The sequence below is a fragment of the Chrysemys picta genome, chromosome 2 (assembly GCF_011386835.1).
Source record: "Chrysemys picta bellii isolate R12L10 chromosome 2, ASM1138683v2, whole genome shotgun sequence".
Lineage (NCBI taxonomy): Eukaryota > Metazoa > Chordata > Testudines > Emydidae > Chrysemys > Chrysemys picta.
This window is the reverse complement of record NC_088792.1, coordinates 125,913,787-125,935,409: the sequence shown is the minus strand read 5'-3', so window position 1 is coordinate 125,935,409 and position 21,623 is coordinate 125,913,787. Positions and strand designations below refer to the sequence as shown.

The following is a 21,623-nucleotide window of genomic DNA, read 5'->3' as shown; positions in this document are numbered from 1 at the left end:
AGGTTGCACAAATTAAAGACAATTATAACTGAACACATCCACTGCGCTATCAGCTTGCGGTTGGGTTTGTGCTGTGGAGAGTGGTGGCCTCGTTGTAATGGGGTCATCGATTAAACAATGTTTTTGTCTTTACTATTCACACTTTTTTTTTACAAACCTTTGTTATTTGGAGCACTCAATCTCTCAAGGACCTATGAAGATTTGCTTGTGGGTGGGAGGTAATGCAGCCATTTTTTTAACCATTCATTGTCAGTGGTGCTAACTGCACTTAGCAGTGCTAATTGCACATACTGTGCTTGAAACTGGTCAAGACTTTGTGGAGAAAGGAGGTGCCGTTTATGCTTAGGGTAGTGGCAGTTGCTGTTATTGCCTGTATTGTTACTGGAATTATATTTCAATTTTCTGCATGACATTTTCTAAGCTATAAAGATGTTCATGAACCCTTTTCTGTGTTGTAGAGTTCTGCTACATTGAAAACTAGCAGTGCTTTCTGTAAGCACAAAACACCTTTCACCATCCTTCCCATGTATTCTTGGGACTGTGAATATTTCTGAACCTGGGGTGGGTGGGGGTGGAACAGACAGAAAAATGTTTGCAGTATCATGGCACTAGATAGTTATTCACTATGCAATTTCATGTGCTGTGAATCATGGGGCCCAATCCTGAACCTGAAAACATCTTCAGTTCATTATACTTAGGAAGGAAGCAGCATACACAATTCAGGGAAACTATAACATTTATTAAAAGTACTCGATGGAGCATGTAATTAAAATAGCTTAAAACATAGGTCAACCAAAAATCTTTAAAACATTAAAGGAATGAATCCAAGTACGCTGTCCAATGTTACTGTTTCTGCACCCATTTTTTTATCCTCCTCTGACCCGGAAGAATGATGGGGGGGGGGGGGGGGAATCATGCTAGGGAGAAACTGTGTGGGCCTGAGGGATGGGCACTTGCAGGCTCATCATTCCCCTCTTGGATGTTCATGGGAGTCCCCTGGTGAGAGGTTTTGGGTACTGGTGGAGGGTGAGGTCCCAGGGGTCCTACAGACTCCATGTTTTCCTCCTGGTCACTTGGAGGTGGGGGATCTTTGAAGGAGAGTACTATGGCTCAGCAACACCTGGCCAGCATCCAGAGAAAGAGGAAGAAGAGGAGGAGCTTTTAGTTCATCGACTGGTTCAGGTGGACCCTGAACTGTTTGGCCACCAGTTTGATTAGCTTGGTCCTGTTCCCCATGTCTTCTGCTCCATAACTAGTTCATCAATGTCTCTTCCTGCTAAAGACCCTGCTCCTCCCGTGCCCTGAGGGATTCAAACTTTTCCTGGTTTCTCCAGTCCATGCTTATGAGCAACTCTTCCTGGGTCCTTTTCTATCTGTCTCTGCAGTGCTTCTTCTGCACTCCTGGAGTGATATCCCTCTTGGGAACTGAAGATCCTGCAAGTTCAAAGACAAAGGTAGTATTATATATTTTTTCCCTTTGGAAGAAGCTGAGAAATCCCCCCACATAACATAACTTTGCTGTAGAAGGCCACAACTTTGATACTTTTCAGCATTCCAGGAATGCAACTAATAGTTATCCTTGGTTCTCAGACAACTTTTGTAGCCCATGAGAAGGAGAGAGGCTATTAATGGTAAAAAAAAAAAAAAGGACTAATATTTTTTTCAAATTCTCAAGGGGACAGGATGGGTGGCAGGTCGTTCCAAGTGCTATGTTGCCAGTTTGCAATTTCTTCTTTAAAGGTTGTCTAACATTTGGAGAACATTGAATGTTTTACTAAAAGATATGCTGTAGGAATTATTTTGGGGAAGTTCTATGATCTGTGTTACACAGGAGGTCAGACTAGATGATCACACTGGTCCCTTCTAGGCATGGAATCTACAAACATAGCCATTTTAAAGGTACCAGAATTGAAAAGAGAGGTGGCTTTCAAGTCCAGTTGTGGAGGTGATGTGGCAATCTATTCCAGACAGATGTTTCTGCTAATAGTCACCTCTCAACATATTGCTGAAAGGTGAGGTTTGGTCAGCTATGAAAGTGGACCAAGCAGATTTGCACTATTGTTGAACCGCAAGACCCAGCTGAAGTTTCTGATAAACTAGAAATGTGCTGAAATATGCTTACAAGATTGGGAGGCAATTGGACTGGAAACTGATTATATTCTCAGCTAGCAGTAAGAGTTTCCATGCAAAGGGAGATGTGATTCACAAACACTACCCACCCACCCACCAACCCCGGTGTCATGAGAAAATCCTGGCTCTGTGCCTGCCTAACAACAGTGAAATGGACAGGGAAAGAATGAGACAAACCACACTTTATTTGGTTCTCTGAAGTTTCAGATCAGCACCACAAGCCGCTTGCCTCTCCACTGAAAAGAGACACCATACTGTGTTTATTCAACTGCCAGACTGGATCCTTCTCCCACTCCTGTTGTGTTGGTTTGTGCATCATGCTCAGTGCAGGGAGCAGGGCCAGCTCTAACTTTTTTGCCGCCCCAAGCAGCAAAATAAAGCGCCGCCCCGCCGTAACACCCCCCCCAGTGCCGCCCCGCCCCCGAGTGCTGCGCCGCCGAAACTCCCCCCCCACTGAGCGCCGCGCCGCTGAACTGCCCCCACCCCCACTGCACTGCCGAACAGCCCCCGCCGAGCTGGTGAACCCCCCCGTGCAGAGTGCCGCCGAACACCCCCCGCCGAGCGCCACGCCGCCGAAACCCCCGCCGAGCACCGCGCCGCTGAACAGCCCCACTCCCCGCGGAGAGCCGCACCGCCGAAACCCCTGCTGACTGCTGGGCCGCCGAACATCCCCGAGCATCGTGCTGCCGAACACCCCTTCTGTTTGTAAGGGCAGTGTAAGATGGGGCGGGGTGGAGGAAACATTGAAACTGTAATCTTTCAAGGTACAAAAGACAGCTGTTAGTAACTTTAGACAAACAACTATACAGTATCTACAACTGTCCCACCCCCAACCCAGACCTTTCTAACCTGCCCCCTCTGTTCCCCCACCCAGTCCATGTGGCCGTGGGACCATTGCTGCCTGACTACTGGCCAAGAAATGCACAGACACAGGGACACAATGATTTTTTGTTAGTAATCTGTTTTTAAGACATAGCTTCAGCCAAATGCATAATAGTAGAAATCACTATTTATAACTTTCTCTTGCTTGGGAACCATTGTGGGGTAGAGCAGAACAGTGGCTGTATAGAGGGAGAAAGCAGGAGGACTTTGGTAAGGGGATGGGCATGACATTGCTGTGTCTTCAGTGCTGCAGTTCAGACACAGATACAGCAATTCATGACATAGTATCCAGGGAGGAAAAGCTAGTGCTCAATACTTCAAATGCTCTGAATCTTAAAATCAGAATTTAGCACCATAGCAAGAGGGGATACTGATTGGGTGGGTAGAGATGGTAGAGGCATATGAAATAATGCATGGTATACAGAAAGCCAATTGGATACTCATATTTATTCTCAATGCAAGAGCAAGGGGATACTCAATGACATCATATTTAAAACAGATAAAAGGAAGTACTTTACTACACAGTACAGAAGGAATCTATAAAACATAGGACCTCAAGGTATGTAATTGAGTGATCAGGATTCAAAAAAGTTTCATCCACAGTTACACTAGGTAGGTTAAAAATCAGTCCCTTAGCATCTTGCCTGGAAGATGCTAGACTTTAGCCATATTCTTGTATTTGCATCTAGAAAGTATCTCCCTGACTACCCTTTCTAGAAACTTCTGAGGTTCCCAGAAAATACAAATTCCAGAATTTTCTGACCAATCCCTGTACCTTCTTTGCTTGTGCTCCCTCTTCACCTTTTTCCAAGAACCAGTAGTTCCTGTAGTCCCTGCTAGATGGCATGGCAAGCCACCTCAATAATAACAATGTGATAAGATAAACTTCCTAACATGTAAGCTGCACAGAGCCAAGGGAGACTGCTCACCTATCACTCTTTGCTTCTGTTTTTCTCTTTTTCTTTACGTATCTGTTATTGTTCAACATTTTATCTTATACCACAGGTGGAAGACAACAGTTACACTTCCAATCTCATAATTATGCAAAGAATGGCTAGGTAAACAGTAGGGACCCAGTTCTGCTCTCTGATTCACAGATAAAAGGAATTAAATCAATGGATGTTAAAGCATGAAACTGAAGGCCATAAAAGAGGTCCTGGCATCCTCCTCTCACCTTCCTTGCACTGTAAATGCTATAAACCCAGCCACAGGTGTACCTTTCCCTTCGTAGACTGTAAACCCTATAAACCCAGTTGCAGCGGTAGCTTTCCCCCTTACACTGTAAGTCATGTAAATTTAGCTTCACCTACCTATCTCACACCTCATTTTGCCACCACAATGCCATGCAGGAGTGGCAGGGATGTTACTTGAATGTTGGTACCAGCAAGCACACATAGTTAAAAAGTATGTTTCCCTTGATGTTGTTACTCCATTCAAGTTATTAAATACAAAGAGCCTTATTCTCATCTTACTTATGCTGGTAAAGAATCAGGTGTAAAAACTAGTGTTAGTGAGGCTCAGAATCAGTGTCAAAATGTTTAGACAGTGACATTTTCAGAAATCAGAGTTGTGAGCTGTCATTCAAACACATGGCATTTCTGATGAGTTTAAGTATAGTTTATTTATTTTTGATAATAAATATAGGTGCTCAGATACCGTGGTGATGGGCAGCAGTATAATTCCTTAAAAGAGATTAACATTTAAGTTATATGGAGCCACCTACACTTTCCCCTGGACTTGTCTGTAATGGGAAATATTTCTCTAGCACAAGAGATGTTTTAAAGAAATATGAAACTAATACATCAGATTAGGGGCTAAAAAATGGTTTTATCTTTCATTGTGAAATCTAATAAGTATGTATTGTATTACAATCCAGATCCATAGCTTTATCTTTTCCAGGCAGGATCACTGACTAAAAATCCTTCTAAAAGTTAGTAATCCTGTACAGATCACAGAGAAGAGAGGAAACAGTGAGAAAAATAGTGAATATATTATAAATAATACTGACATCCATTTTCACCCCATTCCTCCCTTCTGAAGGAATGAACAATAATTACAGCAATGACTTCTAATTTGTGATTAATACATTTTTTCCTTGTGTAGAATTTCAGACAGTATCTAATTAAAAAACAGGGAAAAATGCATCTGTACTGTGGTGAAAGCAGGCTATTTACAGTCCATACACGGAATTTCAACAGTAATAGAACTAGTTTTGAAAACAATACAGATATTATGAGAAATGATGTAAATTATGCTATTCTGTTTTAGAAGATGCCCCAAGACCCAACACTCAATTTTAGAGCCTGAAGATTTGTTCCTTTTGTATGGGTCTTTTCTCCTATTAAAGTCAATGGACACGTTTTCCTGGGTAAGGACTGCAGGAACAAGCTCATAATCTGAAAGGAGAATACAGAAGGAGCTAAAAAGATGATTAATGATGGACCTCTCAGTAAGAGGATCTCTGAAGTAGGGGTGAACATCTCTGTGGATAATCCCTTAGTTACATAGTTTCTTCAACAAAGGACTACAATAGATTCTGACAGTTCTTCCATGGGTGTTCAAATGGGGTGGAAAGAAGTGAGTGCTCAGGAGACCCTTCCTAACCCCCATCACACCTGCACAAGTATGCAACAAGAATCTTGGTGTTTCTGCTTCCTAGGCCTGCTCCTGCTCCCATGGAAATCTCTGGCAGAACACCCATCCATTTTAATAGGAACAGGATAGATGCCCTGGCACAAGCACCGGGGGAGTCAGAGCCACACTAGATGACCCAGGGAGAAGTGGGACTACAGCACAGTGCAAGACATTCTGATCTGTCTCTTCTTCACATGAAGAATACCTCCAGCTCCTGACATGGGTGCAATGTCTCCCAACAGCTCCAATACTGCATGGGATACTAATGTCACAATCTGACTTAATGTATACAATGGGTTTAAGATTGTTTCACAGAGCAGGAGAATGTTTCATTACTGCAGATGAGAAAAAATAAATCAAAGTCTACAAACTCTTTTAGACTAACAACAAATGTCAAAAAAACTTTTATAGATAGAAAATATCAAGTTCAATTTTCTAGTGAATATCAAAAAAATCTACATTTTTGCTAGTTCAGTATCAACATTTAAAATAATTTACAAGGTATGTATTCAAAATTCAGTGCAAGCTTTGCTATTAATATCTTCTTCATTGTTAGTAGTACGCACATTGCTTGTAATTTTACATCATTATGATGAAACAACAGATAAGAAACAGACAATATATACATCAGTCTGTTTCTTATCTGTTGTTTCATCATAATGAATGACAAGGTGCAGAGTTACAAACCATTTCATCTTGGAAAAGGGTGAAGAAGAGAGCAAAAGAAAATAGAAGGAGATATAGAAAGGTAGAAGGTGACAAGAGGGCATTAAGCAGAGTGGGAATATATTGTAACGTGATTTCAATAAAATATGTATTAATAATTTGTAATTTAACTTATCTAGCTCACAAATATACAATTTTAAATCCTGATTTTCTATAATTAGTCTGTATTTCCTTACATTTGTAACTTTCTTTCTATTTGTTATAAGCAACTCTTATCAAGTCTACCATTTCAATGAATTTCACAGCCTGATCATAAGGGGATTTTTTGAGTGATCTGTAGATCTCTTCCATACGTCAATCAGACAGAAAGCACATCAGGTCTGATTACAAAAGGGGCCATTACAATATAAAACCCTCCTCTCTCTCTCTCTACAGTCCTGAGGGTGCTTACCAAATTTCAGAAGACCCTTTTAGCTCATAAAGCAAGGAAGTTCTGTTGTACTTTTTTTTTAACAATACCCTCTTCAATGCACAGTCCAAACAGTATTAATGAGCATCTGCAGGTGAATATGAGTGCTGAATCAACATGGATTTGTAAAAATACTTTTTGTGGACTGCCTTATTACCAACATAATACTCATCCTTCTGGGAACCAGTATCAATATATCAGAAATCAGTGCATCTGATCCCTGTTGAGAAAGGTAGAAATGATTTTTTTGTTCACCAAAATCTATCTTAGATATTTACACAGCACCAAAGGACTCTAGAGGGGACTCCAAAGTAAAACATTGACACCAACAGAGGAACAGAAACCGAGGTAGAAAGTGGCCTAGGCTGCAGGTGTAGGGGTGCCTGCCCCCAGGCCACACATTTTTGAACTACTGTTTACTGTACCCTGGGTTGGAACCCGGTGGAGCAGGCTGGGCCCAGGTTCCCCTACCCTGGTCATTGTCTCTCACCACTGGCCGGCACCATAGTAGGTGATGGCAACGATGCATTCTTTCCTAAACAAAATATAACCTGAGAAAGCTTCAGGGAATCACATAGGAACACTGGGATCCTGTGCAGAGACACCTGGAAAGAAAACTTCACAAGTCAGGTATACACTATGAACAGGTGGATATTGAAACAAACCATGATGCTGGGATTTTGACTACTAATCCTATTAAGGGGAACAGTAACAACTGATAAAAAACCTCATAAAATGGGAAACTCATCAATTGTACTCACACTCAACCTAGGGAATGTGATCATTCTGCAGTGTATTATCAGGAGTGTCTTAAAACATGGGAAGTAACTGTCCCACTTTATTCGGCACTGGTGAGACCTCAACCGGAGTACTGTGTCCAATTCCACGTGCCACGCTTTAGGTCTGGAGGAGAACAACAAAAATGATAAAAAGTTTAGAAAGCCTGACCTATGAGGAAAGTTTTAAAAGGCTGCAAGTTTAGTTTTGAGAAAAGAAGATTGAGGGGGACCTGATAGTTTTCAAATTTGATAAGGGCTTGGAGCAGGTAACCATCCCTTACAGGGAGGAGAGTGAAGACCAACATTTGAAGCACTTTGAGCTCCAGAATGAGCAGCTCTACCAGGTGACCAGAGACCCCAAATCTGAGAGGTATGGTGACAGCTACTGGCGCTTAGGAAGTTCTGGTGGAGGCTTCTCCACCTTTCCCACTCAGTACCATGTACAGAGCACTTGAGAAGGGAAGAGACATTGGAGAGAGATTTTTCTGGCTGGAGATCCACAAAGAGGTCTGTGACTTCTGGGCCTCATGCCCTGAGTGCCAGCTGGCAGGGACCAAAGGGATGCCAAAATCCTCCCTGATTATTTATGAATATGTCGAACAGTACTGGTCCCAGTATAGGTCCCTAGGAGACATGGCTATTTACTTATTCCATTCTGAAAACTGACCATTTATTTCCACCCTTTGTTTTCTGTCTTTTAACCAGTTACCTATCCACGAGAGGACCTTCCTTTTTATCCAATGAGTCCTTATTTTGCTTAAGAGCCTATGGTAAGGGACCTTGTCAAAGGCTTTCTGAAAGCCCATGTACACTATATCCACTGGATTACCATTGTCAACATTTTTGTTGACCCCTTCAAAGAACTGTAATAGATTGAGGAGGCATGAGTTCCCTTTACAAAAGCTGTGTTGACTCTTCCCTCAATATATCATGTTCATCTATGTGTCTGATAATTCTCTTCTTTACTATAGTTTCAACCAATTTTCCTGATACTGAAGTTGGGTTTACTGGCCTGTAATTTCCAGGATCTCATCTGGAGCCTTTTAAAAAAATCAGTGTTATATTAGCTATCCATCAGTCATCTGGTACAGAAGCTGATTTAAGCAATAGGTTTCTTACTGATTTATTAAATGAAATTATAGTTTCATTTACAGTAGAACTAGAATATATGTTTGAGACTTGTAGAACATTTATGCAAATCTTAATAATATAAAGTTATATTCATCCACCCTTTAAGTTTGTGTTATTTATAATGTTTACTATTATTCTACCACTGTAAGGACAGCAATTTTTTTTTAATCGCCTGCAGACTGAAATATTTTTCTTTGCCTAGGTTGAAGGTCTTCTGGTTTGTCACTGGAAAGCCCCTTTGCTTGCTGATTTCTACTCATTAAAGTGGTAGTTTATCCACCTTCAAATGTCTCTGCACTGTGTCACAGACACTTATTTGTTCTCCAGCCATCAAAGTGTATTAAAATTAACAGCAGTCATCACATGAGAGGATGATAGCCGTCCTCAGACACATAAGATAGTTACATAGTCACAGCAGGAAACTTGCAATCAAATTGTAACAAAAGGTCACATTTGCAATAAGTAAAGGAAAATGTAGGTAATTGGTTATGGAATCAGTTAATACCTCTGCAGGCCTTGAAAGGCAATCTGATGGACTTGAAACCTTTTTTGTTCAGGTAATTAAAACTGAGATTTCATTATATCATTAAAAAGTGAGAGAACATTAGATATTCAGTAAAATAGTATTACTCTAAAGGGAAACAAAACTCAGGAAGGAATGTTATTTGTGATTTGTTAAGAAAGAGATCCAAATTACAACACTATTTAAAACAATGTAAAAAGTAATCAGGGGACAGATTGACAATGCAAGAAGAGTGGACCTTGAAGAATATTTCTTAAATCCACTTTAAAGAGCCTGCTGCTATTTGACTTGAATAGTCTAGATTTGTGATCATACTAGAAACCTCAGAGCCATATCATGCCAGCAGTATTTAAGAAGAACTCCCCTGTGATTTCTGAGGAGAGTTCTGCTTAAAAATTGGTGGCATGACTTTTCAAGGACTTTTGTGGGTTGGAATATCAGTTTCTGAAATTCTGCCCTTTTGTTAAATGGTAACTATTAGTTCAAAGCAGTTATATCACTGCTAGCTATTTCTTGATTTAAGGTAAAGGCTATTTGAGGAGCTAAAATTAGAGTTAGGCAAATAAGAAAAATATTTCTGGAGTATTCATTACATTTTTTTAAAAAATAATTTACTTTGGCCCCCTTTTGTATTTGGTGTCTGTGATTGATTTTAAGTGATTTTTAAGTGAGTTTTTATTTTCACAAATGCTTGTGGAAAACAAATGTTAAGATCACAGGCTTGCATTCTCTCAAGAATTGGTATTTTATTATGTATCCTTAAATCTAGATTCTTATATAATGCCCTTCATCACCATAAAAAGAACAGGAGTACTTGTGGCACCTTAGAGACTAACAAATTTATTAGAGCATAAGCTTTCGTGGACTACAGCCCACTTCTTCGGATGATATGCATCCGAAGAAGTGGGCTGTAGTCCACGAAAGCTTATGCTCTAATAAATTTGTTAGTCTCTAAGGTGCCACAAGTACTCCTGTTCTTTTTGCAGATACAGACTAGCACGGCTGCTACTCTGAAACCTTCATCACCATAGTATCTGATGGGATGAGACACTGCTTGACACAGCAATGGGACAGAGTTTTCAAAACACCTTTCACTGGAATAGATGCAGTTAAAGGAGCCATACAAGAATCTGACTCCTTTTGAACTAGGACCACATGCGCACGCACACACACACACACAATTAGTTTGTGTGAATATGATAGAGATGGTTGGAAAATGTAAATTATTTTTCATGAAAAAATTAGCTTTAAGAAGAATGTCCCATGCCATTTTTTGTAGTTTTTAAGTGAAAAACCAAAACGAACAACTGAAAAACAGGAAGTTTTAACCAAAATAAAGATTTTCAAAAACTCAAAAATTGTGACCAAAATGAAAGTTTTCCACAAAAATGTTGAGTTTGGTTGAGAAGCCATTTTTTCAATGAAAAAAGTTTGGATGAAAAAAAAAATTGACTTTAACAATTTAAATTTAAACTATTCACCCAGTCAGGAAATCTTTCAGTATCCTAATTGTTCTAAGAAAGATGCCACAATCATGGCCAGGAAGTGGCAGCAGCAAGCAGGGCAGGCTTTAGGCCAATTCAACCAATTCCCCTGAATCGGGCCCCACCCCTAAGAGGGCCCCATGCCCAAGCCCTGGTACAGCATACCGGCAAGAGCTGGTGCGCTGTACCGGGGTGGCCCGGCTTCCCCAGCGGGCAATTTAAAGGGCCTGGGGCTCCCAGCAGGGGTTGGAGTCCCAGGCCCTTTAAATAGCCCCCAGAGCCCTGGGATAGTGGGGGGCTGTGGGAGCTATTTAAAGGGCTGGGGCTCCAGCTGCCTCTGCCGCCCCCAGCCAGCCCGTCTCCAGCCAGCCCCGCACCCCCTGCCTTGCCTCCAGCCCCGCTCCCCATGCCCTGCCAGCACCAGCTCCTGCCTGCAGCCAGCCCCGCACCCCCTGCCCTGCCTGCAGCTAGCCCCGCACCCCCTGCCCGCAGCCAGCCCCTGCTGCACCTCCTGCCTGCACCAGCCCTGCACCCCCTGCCCTTCCCGCACCAGTCCTGCACCCCCTGTCCTGCCTGCACCAGCCCCGCCCCCCCTGCCCTGCCGCTGCCTGCAGCCAGCCCTGCACCCCTGCCCACAGCTAGCCCCTGCCGCACCCTCTGCCCTGTCTCCAGCCAACCCCTGCCGCACCCCCCTACAGTTCTGCCCGAAGCCAGCTAGCCCCACACACACCCCTGCCCACACCAGCCCTGCATCCCCTGCCCTGTCTCCAGCCAACCCTTGCCACACCCCCCTGCCTGAAGCCAGCCAGTCCCACACTCCTCTGTCTCCAGCCCTGCCAACCCATGCCGCACCCCCCTGCGGCCCTGCCTGAAGCCAGCCAGCCCACTTTTTGGTTCTTAAATCACCGTCCAGGAGGATTTTTTTAAATTTTTAAAAAATTTAAAAATTCCTCCCGGGAAAATACGAACGTATGGTAACTCTATTGGTACAAAAAAATACATACTGTGGCACATCCCTTAAATCAGAACTTTTTATAGGGAACCAGTTGCTAAGAAATTAAAGGCTTTTTTTTACATGTTTTTTTATTTTTAAGTCATCCCTGCCAGGGCCCCGCCAAAAATGTTCGAATTGGGCCCCGCACTTCCTAAAGCCGGCCCTCGCAGCAAGGGCTCCCCCATCAAAGAGTGGGGGAAGGAGGCTCCCAGGACAATGGGTTTCAGAGTAAATGGGACATTAAGGTGAATGGGACAGTTCAGGCTGTCTACAGCATCAGTTACATTTAGTTCACATTTTCAAAGTTTTCTTTGGAAACTTAAGGACTAGAAAAAACATTTTTTTAAATTAAAACTTAGATTCTGATGACTGCTTCTGGACCTCTCTGTCTCCCCAGACTCATATACTCTCTACTCCTGCCCTTGGCCCCCACCCACACCAATTCTCACAGCTCTCTCTCACATTCTCTCCATGAACACTCTCATGCTCACTTTCTCTTTGAATACTCAGGCATTTCTCCCACATAGATTGGTGCCAGGCAGTGAAACCAGTGAGAGTGCAAATGGCAAGAGCATGATAGAGTGTACATGGAGAGAGAGAAAGAGTCTGGGAATCACAGGATTATCTTTAGAGTGGGAAGCAGCTGGCACAGACAAGGCACAGGCAGTGATCTTCACCTGTTCCCTTCCAAGTTTGGAGCTGACAACCCCAGGATCTTATTTCTTTCTCCAGACCTGGCAACAGGGCTCACATGGGGCTGACCTTGGCAAGTTTTCTCTGCCATAAAACTGAAACTCCTTGTCACGATAGCTCACCTTAGTTACTCCAAGGAAAAAACACAGCTTTTTTAGCAATAAAGACAAACCCTTAGACTGAAGTGGGGATGAGAAAATGCCTGCCTAGTGTTGGAAAGGATGAGAAGTGGCAGCTCTGAGCTGGGCTCTTCAGGCTCTACTATTGTGAGATTGTAGCAGGCACCAGGAGAGGCAGATCAGCCTCAGCTCCTACTGAGTGCTGCACTGAGCTGAAAAAGCTTAGAAAGCTTTCTATGAAGCTTGGAAAGAACCCTGATTGGAGTTTGAATTTTGAATATAGACTACTCACAGCAAACTGTACACAATCATTCCAGGAAGGGGGAAGGATGAATTTGTGCAGAAAACATGTCAGGTTTATTTTAGTAACAAATACATTTGAGGAAATCCCAAATTTCTCACAGAAATTCAAGGAAAAGGAAAGGAGACTCAGTTAATTCAATGAATTAGATGGAAATTATTTGCTCAAATCTAACTAAAATTATTACAAGGAGTGCTTTGTAGATTTGGGAGTCATCCACTAAGTGAATAGAAACAATACTGTGGCAATTAAGTAACCAGTCCTACAACATAAATTACAAATTAGGATTAGAAAATACCGCAAGCAAAGGTTGCAGCAAATAGGTCTCAAACTATAGACTGAAATGTGTTTGCATAAACAGTTTGCTAAATAATTTCAAATGGCAAACAAATTAGAAAAAGAAGTCTGCTAATAGATAATTTTTAAATAAAAAGGGGCTAAAGTTATTGAATAAATTGTTTATGTGATTAATTTACCAGCTTTAATTGAGGCTAGAGAACAGAAATAACTGAATAAAATTAACAAGGATCCCTCAATATTTTGCTACTTTTCAGAGTAAAACATAGTCAAAACTAGCTTCTTAAAGTACAGTATTGGAGAATAATGATAATCACAAATCAGTTTCTCTTGGAAACAGGTTTTTCTATTGCTGAGAGTTTAAATATATTGTCACAGAATCTGTGTTTTTGTCATCAATTCCCTTGGGGAAAAAAGTATGAAACTTTTATTGGGAATTTTACTTTTAAAATACAGCACCAAAGTATTCAGGAAACCTATCCAAACATTTTGTTAAAAGTACACTTTCACTTTATTATGAAAATACTCATGCACTCAATATTGTAAGGTAAACTTTCAAAGGTTAAGAGATTTTTCCAGAAAATTGAGCAAATACTTTGAGATTAAAAATCTTCAGAGATTTTCTTTTACTTCTTCAAATTATGGTAAAGTGTCTACATTTTCTTTGTCTCCTGTATCACATTGAAATCACATAACAGTGCAAAATTCACTGCATTGATTGATTCCTGTAAGAAGCCATTTTAAAGGACAGGAATAGTAAAAAGTTTTAGAAATTGATATTACTCTAAAAATTAGACATGTTCTCAACAAGAAGCAGATGATTCAAAGTTGAGTAAACCCCCCTCCTATCAGCTGGAAATCTCCACTCTATCTCTTTGCCACTTCTGCTACTATTGACTCCTCTCAGTGATGCCCTGCTCCAACTGATAGGAAGATAGTTGATTCTGTTGCCTTGGCCTGCAAAATGACTCCAAGACCTATTAAGATGACCCTTTAAAAAAAAATCTTGTAATTTTTTGTTCAAGTCTTCTCCTTGCTTAAGGTGTTTCTGTCAATCTTTCACTGCCAAAAATATACTGCTCAGATCCATATGAAACCTTTTAAAAATCCTCATAAACTTGCAGGTCAACAGTGAAAGATGAGGCAGCCTGATAATGAAATTTGTGGATGACTCTTTCCTTCTTCAGCCACTCTGTCTAAATCAGAACTCCACCCACTTATGCAAATCCCAGACCATTGACTCCACCATACCCAATCTCATCCATCCACCCAAACCTCTCGCTCTACATCCCAGACCACCTAAAACAACTGAGCCCAAAACACAGCCATATCTCTCTCCCCCATCTATCCACCCAAAGGCCCAGCACTGTCCATATTCCTCAAACCCAATTACCCAAAATCTCAGACCATCTACCACAAACACACTCAGCACATAGTCAGCATTCCACAAATGAATTATTGTGCTATTAATCATGACTTCATAGATGTTTCCCACCTCTCATTTCTACCATTTTTATGATCAAGAAACAATAGTTAAGATTAAAGAGATGTTCAAAGATATTTTAAAATGGCTCCTTTTTGAAAATTACACAATCTAACATTTCTTTATATTCCTCTGTGTACCCAGTGACATCACATTATATCACAAAATTCAACATATAGTAGATTTTAACATTGGTTCATACAATAGCTAGTCTTAAAGGGCAGAAGAACTAAAAATTAAAAGGGGAAAAATATTTAAGGAATTGCTATTATTCCAAAACTTGCCTTGAATCTCTATTATTGGAACTGTCAGAGAACAAAAGCATATTGCAAAAGCATATTATTGGAACTGTCAGAGAACAAAAGCATATTGCAAGGTAGCATCTTTGTGTTCAAAGCTAAAGTATACAGTTTTAAGTATGCCTTTTTGACATTGAAAACTTAATGTTTGAGCCTATTCACATAGAATAGTTCTCACCTTGTGTAAATTGACACAGCCCGTGGCTGAAAGTCTTATGTTTTGTTTAGTTTGGAGAAGAGAAGACTGAGAGGGGACATGATAGCAGTTTTCAGGTATCTAAAAGGGTGTCATAAGGAGGAGGGAGAGAACTTGTTCACCTTAGCCTCTAAGGATAGAACCAGAAACAATGGGTTTAAACTGCAGCAAGGGAGGTCTAGGTTGGACATTAGGAAAAAGTTCCTAACTGTCAGGGTGGTTAAACACTGGAACAAATTGCCTAGGGAGGTTGTGGAATCTCCGTCTCTGGAGATATTTAAGAGTAGGTTAGATAAATGTCTATCAGGGATGGTCTAGACAGTATTTGGTCCTGCCATGCGGGCAGGGGACTGGACTCGATGACCTCTCGAGGTCCCTTCCAGTCCTATAATCTATGAATCTATGAATATTTTGGGGCTTGTGATGTTGCACTCCATATGCTTTATGAAAATATGCTTGGAATGTAAATATAATGTAACTGAAATATCCTTTATGCAAAAGGTCTCTTGTAAGGTATCATTACAAAGCTTATAATCTACTGAGTGTATTCATCCTATTTGTATGACTGTATCGTTCTTGTATCTGAAGCTAGAAATATGAAGTATTACTCTGAAGTCCTATTGTAACTATGCAAAGTGTGGGCCATTAATGGTGGTTTAGAATCTTGATGGCTCCCATTAACTAGGACAATTAGTTGTAAATGTCTCTGTTTACTTGTAAGCCTTCCTGTATACATGGGTGACAGCCAGTGAGTAATGAAGTCTCAGAGGACATGTGAACATGTCACATAATACTGGAATTCATCTTAAACCTGGTGCTTTTCTATTTAGAAGGAAGGGTGGGAACCCAGAGAGAGACAAAGGATTCCCGCCTTGTGCCAAAAATATTAAAGGAGGTGGAACAGAACAAAGCAGGCTGCAGTCATGAGAAATTCCCTAGTTACCACCTGAGCTGGAACAAGGACTGTACCAGGGGAAAGGATTGGGCCCAGACTGAGAAGGAGTCTAGTCTGTGAAAGAAGCTTATTGGAACATCTCTGATGGTGAGATTTTAACTGTAAACTGTTTCTTAATGTATTAGGCTTCGACTTGCGTGTTTTGTTTTATTTTGCTTGGTAACATACTTTGTTCTGTCTGTTATTACTTGAAACCACTTAAATCCTACTTTTTATACTTAATAAAATCACTTTTGTTTATTAAGTAACCCAGAGTAAGTGACTAATACCTGGGAGAGCAAACAGCTGTACATATCTCTCTATCAGTGTTATAGAGGGTGGACAATTTATGAGTTTACCCTGTAAAAGCTTTATACAGAGTAAAACGGATTTATTTGGGGTTTGGATCTTATTGGGAGCTGGGTGTCTGGGTGCTTCAGGTAGTCTCCCTGATTGGCTGGAGGGGCGTGGTTCAGACCTGGGTCTGTGTTGCAGCAGACTAGCATGTCTGGCTGAACAAGGCAGGGTTCTGGAGTCCCAAGCTGGCAGGGAAGATGGGCTCAGTGATAGTTTCAGCATGTCAGGTGACAGTCCCAAGGGTGTCTCTGTAACCGAACCTGTCACAGGGCTAATTTTAGTTGCTGGGTAAGTGTGCAGATTCTGGGTGATGTTGGTGGCCTGTGATTCACAGGGGGTCAGACTAGATGATCTGGTGGTCCCTTCTGCCTTTAAACTCTATGACTATGTGTAAGGGACTATGCAGTCTGTCCTAGTGGTCACAACTGGGCTGGGTTCTGCACATCAGGGATGGTAGTCTGTGAGCAGGGGATGGAAGAATTGCTAGAGCCTGGTTCAATAAGCAAGAGTCAGGGTCAAAGGCAGGCTGGGCTCAAAGACCGGTGGTAGTGTAGAACCAGACTGGAGTCAGGAGTCAGGTGTCAAGTCAGAGTCAGGCTGGGGTCAAAGACCCAGAGGTAGTACCAGGCTGGGGTCAGGAGGCAAGGGTCAGAGACCAGTTGCAGCAGGCCAGAAATCTGCATGGTTGCCCAGACAACTTCCTGGGGCACGCCTCAGGGTTAAATAGGCATCTGGCCAATCTGACGGCTGCAGGGTACTGTCACTCCAGGTCCCTTGGGTGACACTTCCTATGGCACCTGCCATCCACAGTGCTCCCTGGCTATGGCTCTGTATGGCCTCCTGGTGGTACTGTGGGAATATCAGCTGGTCCAGGCTGGACAGAGCTGGATTCCAGTCCACGGATCCTTATGCTATGAATATTGTGATGGACTTCGATGGAGATTTTCACCAGCTGAGCGTCTGTTCCTATTTGTGAGCCACACATCTTCCTGCCCCCAGCAGCCCCCCAGAATGCCCCATCACACTGGGAGGAAGGAAGCAAGAGAAAGTTTTGTAGAATTGAGGCTTTATATCACACAGGATTTCACTCTCCAGGGGAATATACAGTTGTCCCAGATATCCATCCCCTTTGCATTGCCAGAGCATTATTATGTGCATAAGTGCTTTGCTAGATTAAGGACATAATGTTCAGCATGTTGCAGAATTGAGCCCTAAATCCCTAAATGGTTTGGAATCTGGGTACCAGAGCTGGTAAAAACTTTTCCCAACAGAAGTGTTCCATTGGAAAATGCTGATTTTATGGAACTGAAATGTTCTGCAGGAACAAGTCAATCCTATCAAAACATTTGATGGAACAGCCAGCCTGCTTCCCTGCTTGGTTGCCTGCCACCCTGCATACCAGCCAGTGAGCTGGATGGGACCCTGCCAGAGTCCCCACCTGGTGTGTTGCTAGGCTCCTGACTCATCAATTCCCCAGAGTCTGTGGCTTCCTGACTTCAGGCCAGCCAGCACAAAGACTGTCTCTGAGTCAGGACCCCGGGGCTTCTTTGGTCAGCAGCTCTGGAGTTTCCAGGGTCTTGGCCCCAGGACAGCCAATCAGGGAGACTACCTGAAGTCAGGGACCCTAAGGTTTCCTGAGCCTCCAGGTCAGAGGCTGCCAGCCAGGAGGACTGCCTCAGAGTTGGTGACACCAAGGGTCCAGGGAAGCCAGCCAGGCAAACTGTTTCTGATTTGGGGACCTGGGGCTTTCCCTTCTGAAGAGAATTTCAAAATTTTGATAGCTGTGTCAGTTCCAGGATATTAGAGAGACAAGGTGGGTGAGTTAATATCTTTTATTGGACAAGCTTTCAAGCCATGCAGAGCACTTCTTCAGGACCTTGTTTCTCCCACCACCAGAAGATATTTCCCCACCCACCTTGTCGCTCTAAAATTTTTGGTTGTTATTCTGAATCAGGATGAAAACAATTTTAAAATATCAAACATCAAAATCCTCTGTGAAATAGAACTACTTGTTTTGTCAGAACCCTGGTTGCAGGGCACCCAGGCTCCTCAGCTGTCCAGTTGCCCAACTGATAAGGGAGTATGGGAGTGGGGGCTCCCAGGGCTTCAAACCTCTGCAGCTCCCCAGGCAATTGCACACTCCAAGGCCAATTCTGTTCTCCCTGGTATATGTCAAAGGAGAGAGCTGAGGGCTGGAGAAGTTTTACTATGAAGATATGTTAACTGTTGCTATGAGTTTATTTTATGCTGGATAGGGAATCCCAATGTATATATGCTGTGAAATTAAATTATATCAGGGACTACAGACATTGGGATGGAACCTCTTTTTCTACTTAGAAATTGAAATAATGAATAAACAAATTTGATAAAAATAAAAAAAACCCTTGTTTTATGATTAAAGGCAAGATTTTATTTAAAAAAATCCTACAATTGGTTTAGCTCTCAAGATAATTTTCTCTGTAATTTTTATTTTGCGCATTTAATACTTTTTGATTTAAAGTAATTATCAGTTTTACATTTACTGTTTCTTTATATGCCCTGAGGCAATACTGTGTAGAATTATTGGAGATATTGTCTATTCAAAAGGAAGAATTGTAAGGTTTTGCCATATTTTTTTTTAAATCCACATATATTTTTCATATTTTCTAATTATTCCTATTACTTTACTGCATATTATTAGTTTAGTTGAGCCATAAACTTTAGACTAATAACACCAATTTGTCTTACATTATAGTTTGCTCTATTAACTTTTACAAATGTGCTCATCTCAACCACTGGGTACAATGCTACTAGGATAGATAAACATAAACAATTATCTGCATAGAATATTCTCTACTTGGAAGGTAAAATATAGTCTTTTTTGTATAATACTAGCTTTTATTCTTTATTCTTGAGTTTTAAATAGTTAGTACCAAATTGTAACCCCCATCTTGCAGGTGCATAGCCTTCTGACAGGGCTCATTAGCAGTAGTAAGAGGCAGATTCAGAGCTGTCTAAAAATAAAATGTTTGGCTCAAGTCTCCACCTAAACCTTATAAACTCCCAGGTTTGAGAATTTTCCATGATCACCTTTACAGCCAGATGTTTCTTGCCCACTAACAAGCATGCAGGCATCTTTGGGAATAGGAAACCACAAATACCTTTATTTGGGAAAAATACAATAATCATATGTTTATATAAAAATAAAATTAGCAAAATGCAGTATGTGATGGGTATGGCCACCCCAGAGTACTAGTTATTGACTGCTCAGCTTGGTGAGGCCAAGAACTCTTCTTTACAGAACAATCCACACCCCCACATCGACATCCTCGCTCACAAGTCCAGTCAGACTCTCAGGTGAACAAGTGGGCATCAGAACAACTCTCCTTGGCCCATCTGCTCCAATCCAGCAAAGCCCTGCTTCACTAGCTTGACTATCCAGTTCAATCCTGCCTCGTGAAGTCAGCTCCATTGCTGTCTAGTTCAGCCCTGTCTTGCAATGTCAGCACTGTTGCTGCCCAGTCTAAATTCAGACTGTTTTGGACAGGACACACAGAGCAAAACAAGACATCTATGCAGATTCTCTCCAATCTGATTTTTCAGTATGGGCTCCCTACCCAACAGAGGCCATTATCTCTCAGCTCAGGGTGACCCATTTCCCCCAGACTATAGCTTTCACAAGTCCAATTTTCTTTAAAGTTTTCTAGCTCTGGGCGCTTACATCCCTAACACTGATCTCCATATTGAATGTGATTTTCCTTACCTTTGTGAAAGGCAAAGTCAGCTGCCTATCTGGCTGACATCCTCTACCAGATTCTATAGATAGCTCTCTATAACATTTAGGAGCCACATGTGGTTACGTAGAGGACTGGGGCACATTTCATCCCCTCACCAGCCCTACATGTGTTCCTCAAAAATCTAGGGCAATATGCCTGGCAGTAACTTCTGAATGTGGCTTGGAGAAAAACTGCAGCACATGCACATGTAATACAACACTATTGTGAACCCCAACATTCAACAATTATTAGTCATTCCCCCCTGCCAAATCATGAGATATTTTAAAAATGTATTTTTTTCTTTTTATTTGTCTTTTGGTTTTGAGTGCATCTGGGTAAAGCTTTTTTCTTTAACCAGGAGAGCAAGAAACTCAGGTCTGGATGCACACCGGCATCTTGGGTTCAGCACTGCAATGCCTAATTTTGGATCCCTGCTTGCCAGTGGAATCCACAGTCCTGAGTTAGGCACCCAGGCACCCCAGACAATGCATGGAGAGTGTTAAGTGCCTAACAGTAGGATCCTCAAAAGTCATCAAGCTGAGCAGAGAGCCAATAGGAAATGCTTAGAAGAGGGGTGGGGCTTAGGCAAAGGTAGTTAGGCACCTAATTCTGGGCGAGAGGGAGGGCCCTATCTCCACTTGGGATTTACAGCCTTGAAACCTCTCCTAGAGTTAGGTGCTAAAGCCATGCCAGTCCTTTTGCCCAAAAAGCTGATGAGGAGGTACTGCCACAATTCTTCCCTGCCCCTTATATCCAAGAGCCCAGTGGTTAGCGCACTCACCTGTGATGTGGGAGACTCATATTCAAATCCCCCCTCTGTCTGAATCAGAGCAGGACTTAAACCCAGGTCTCCTTTCTCCCCCGTGAATGCCCCAACCAACCTGATTGCCTTCTATGATGAGATAACTGGCTCTGTGGATATGAGGAAAGCGGTGGATGTGATATATCTTGACTTTAGCAAAGCTTTTGATACGGACTCCCATAGTATTCGTGCCAGCAAGTTAAAAAAATATGGATTCCATGAATGGATAGGTGGATAGAAATCTGGCTAGATTGTTGGGCTCAATGCATAGTGATCAATGGCTCGATATCTAGTTGGCATAAGGTTGGTCCTGGGGCCGGTTTTGTTCAACATCTTTATTAATAATCTGGATGATGGGATGAATTGCACCCTCAGCAACTTCGAAGATGACACTAAGATGGGTGGAGAGGTAGATACACTGGAGGGTAGAGATAGGATTCAGAAGGACCTAGACAAATTGGAGGATTGGGCCAAAAGAAATTTGATGAGGTTCAACAAGGACAAGAGCAGAATCCTGCACTTAGGCAGAAAGAATCCCATGCACTACTACAGGCTGGGGACCGACTGGCTAAGCAGCAGTTCTGCAGAAAAGGACCTGGGTATTAAAGTGGACGAGAAGCTGGATATGAGTCAGCAGTGTGACCTTGTTGCCAAGAAGGCCAATGGCATATTGGGCTATATTAGTAGGAGCATTG

At 42.0% G+C, this 21,623-nt stretch overlaps 1 long non-coding RNA gene across 1 annotated transcript; it reads right to left on the bottom strand.

The window, feature by feature from the left end:
* Positions 1 to 724: 724 nt before the first annotated feature.
* LOC135981474 (uncharacterized) lies at positions 725 to 9,431 on the bottom strand. The gene is made up of 2 exons (XR_010598500.1): positions 7,543 to 9,431; positions 725 to 1,434 (listed from the first exon to the last, which is right to left on the bottom strand). It is a non-coding gene; the product is annotated as an uncharacterized LOC135981474 (long non-coding RNA).
* Between the last annotated feature and the right edge of the window lie 12,192 nt (positions 9,432 to 21,623).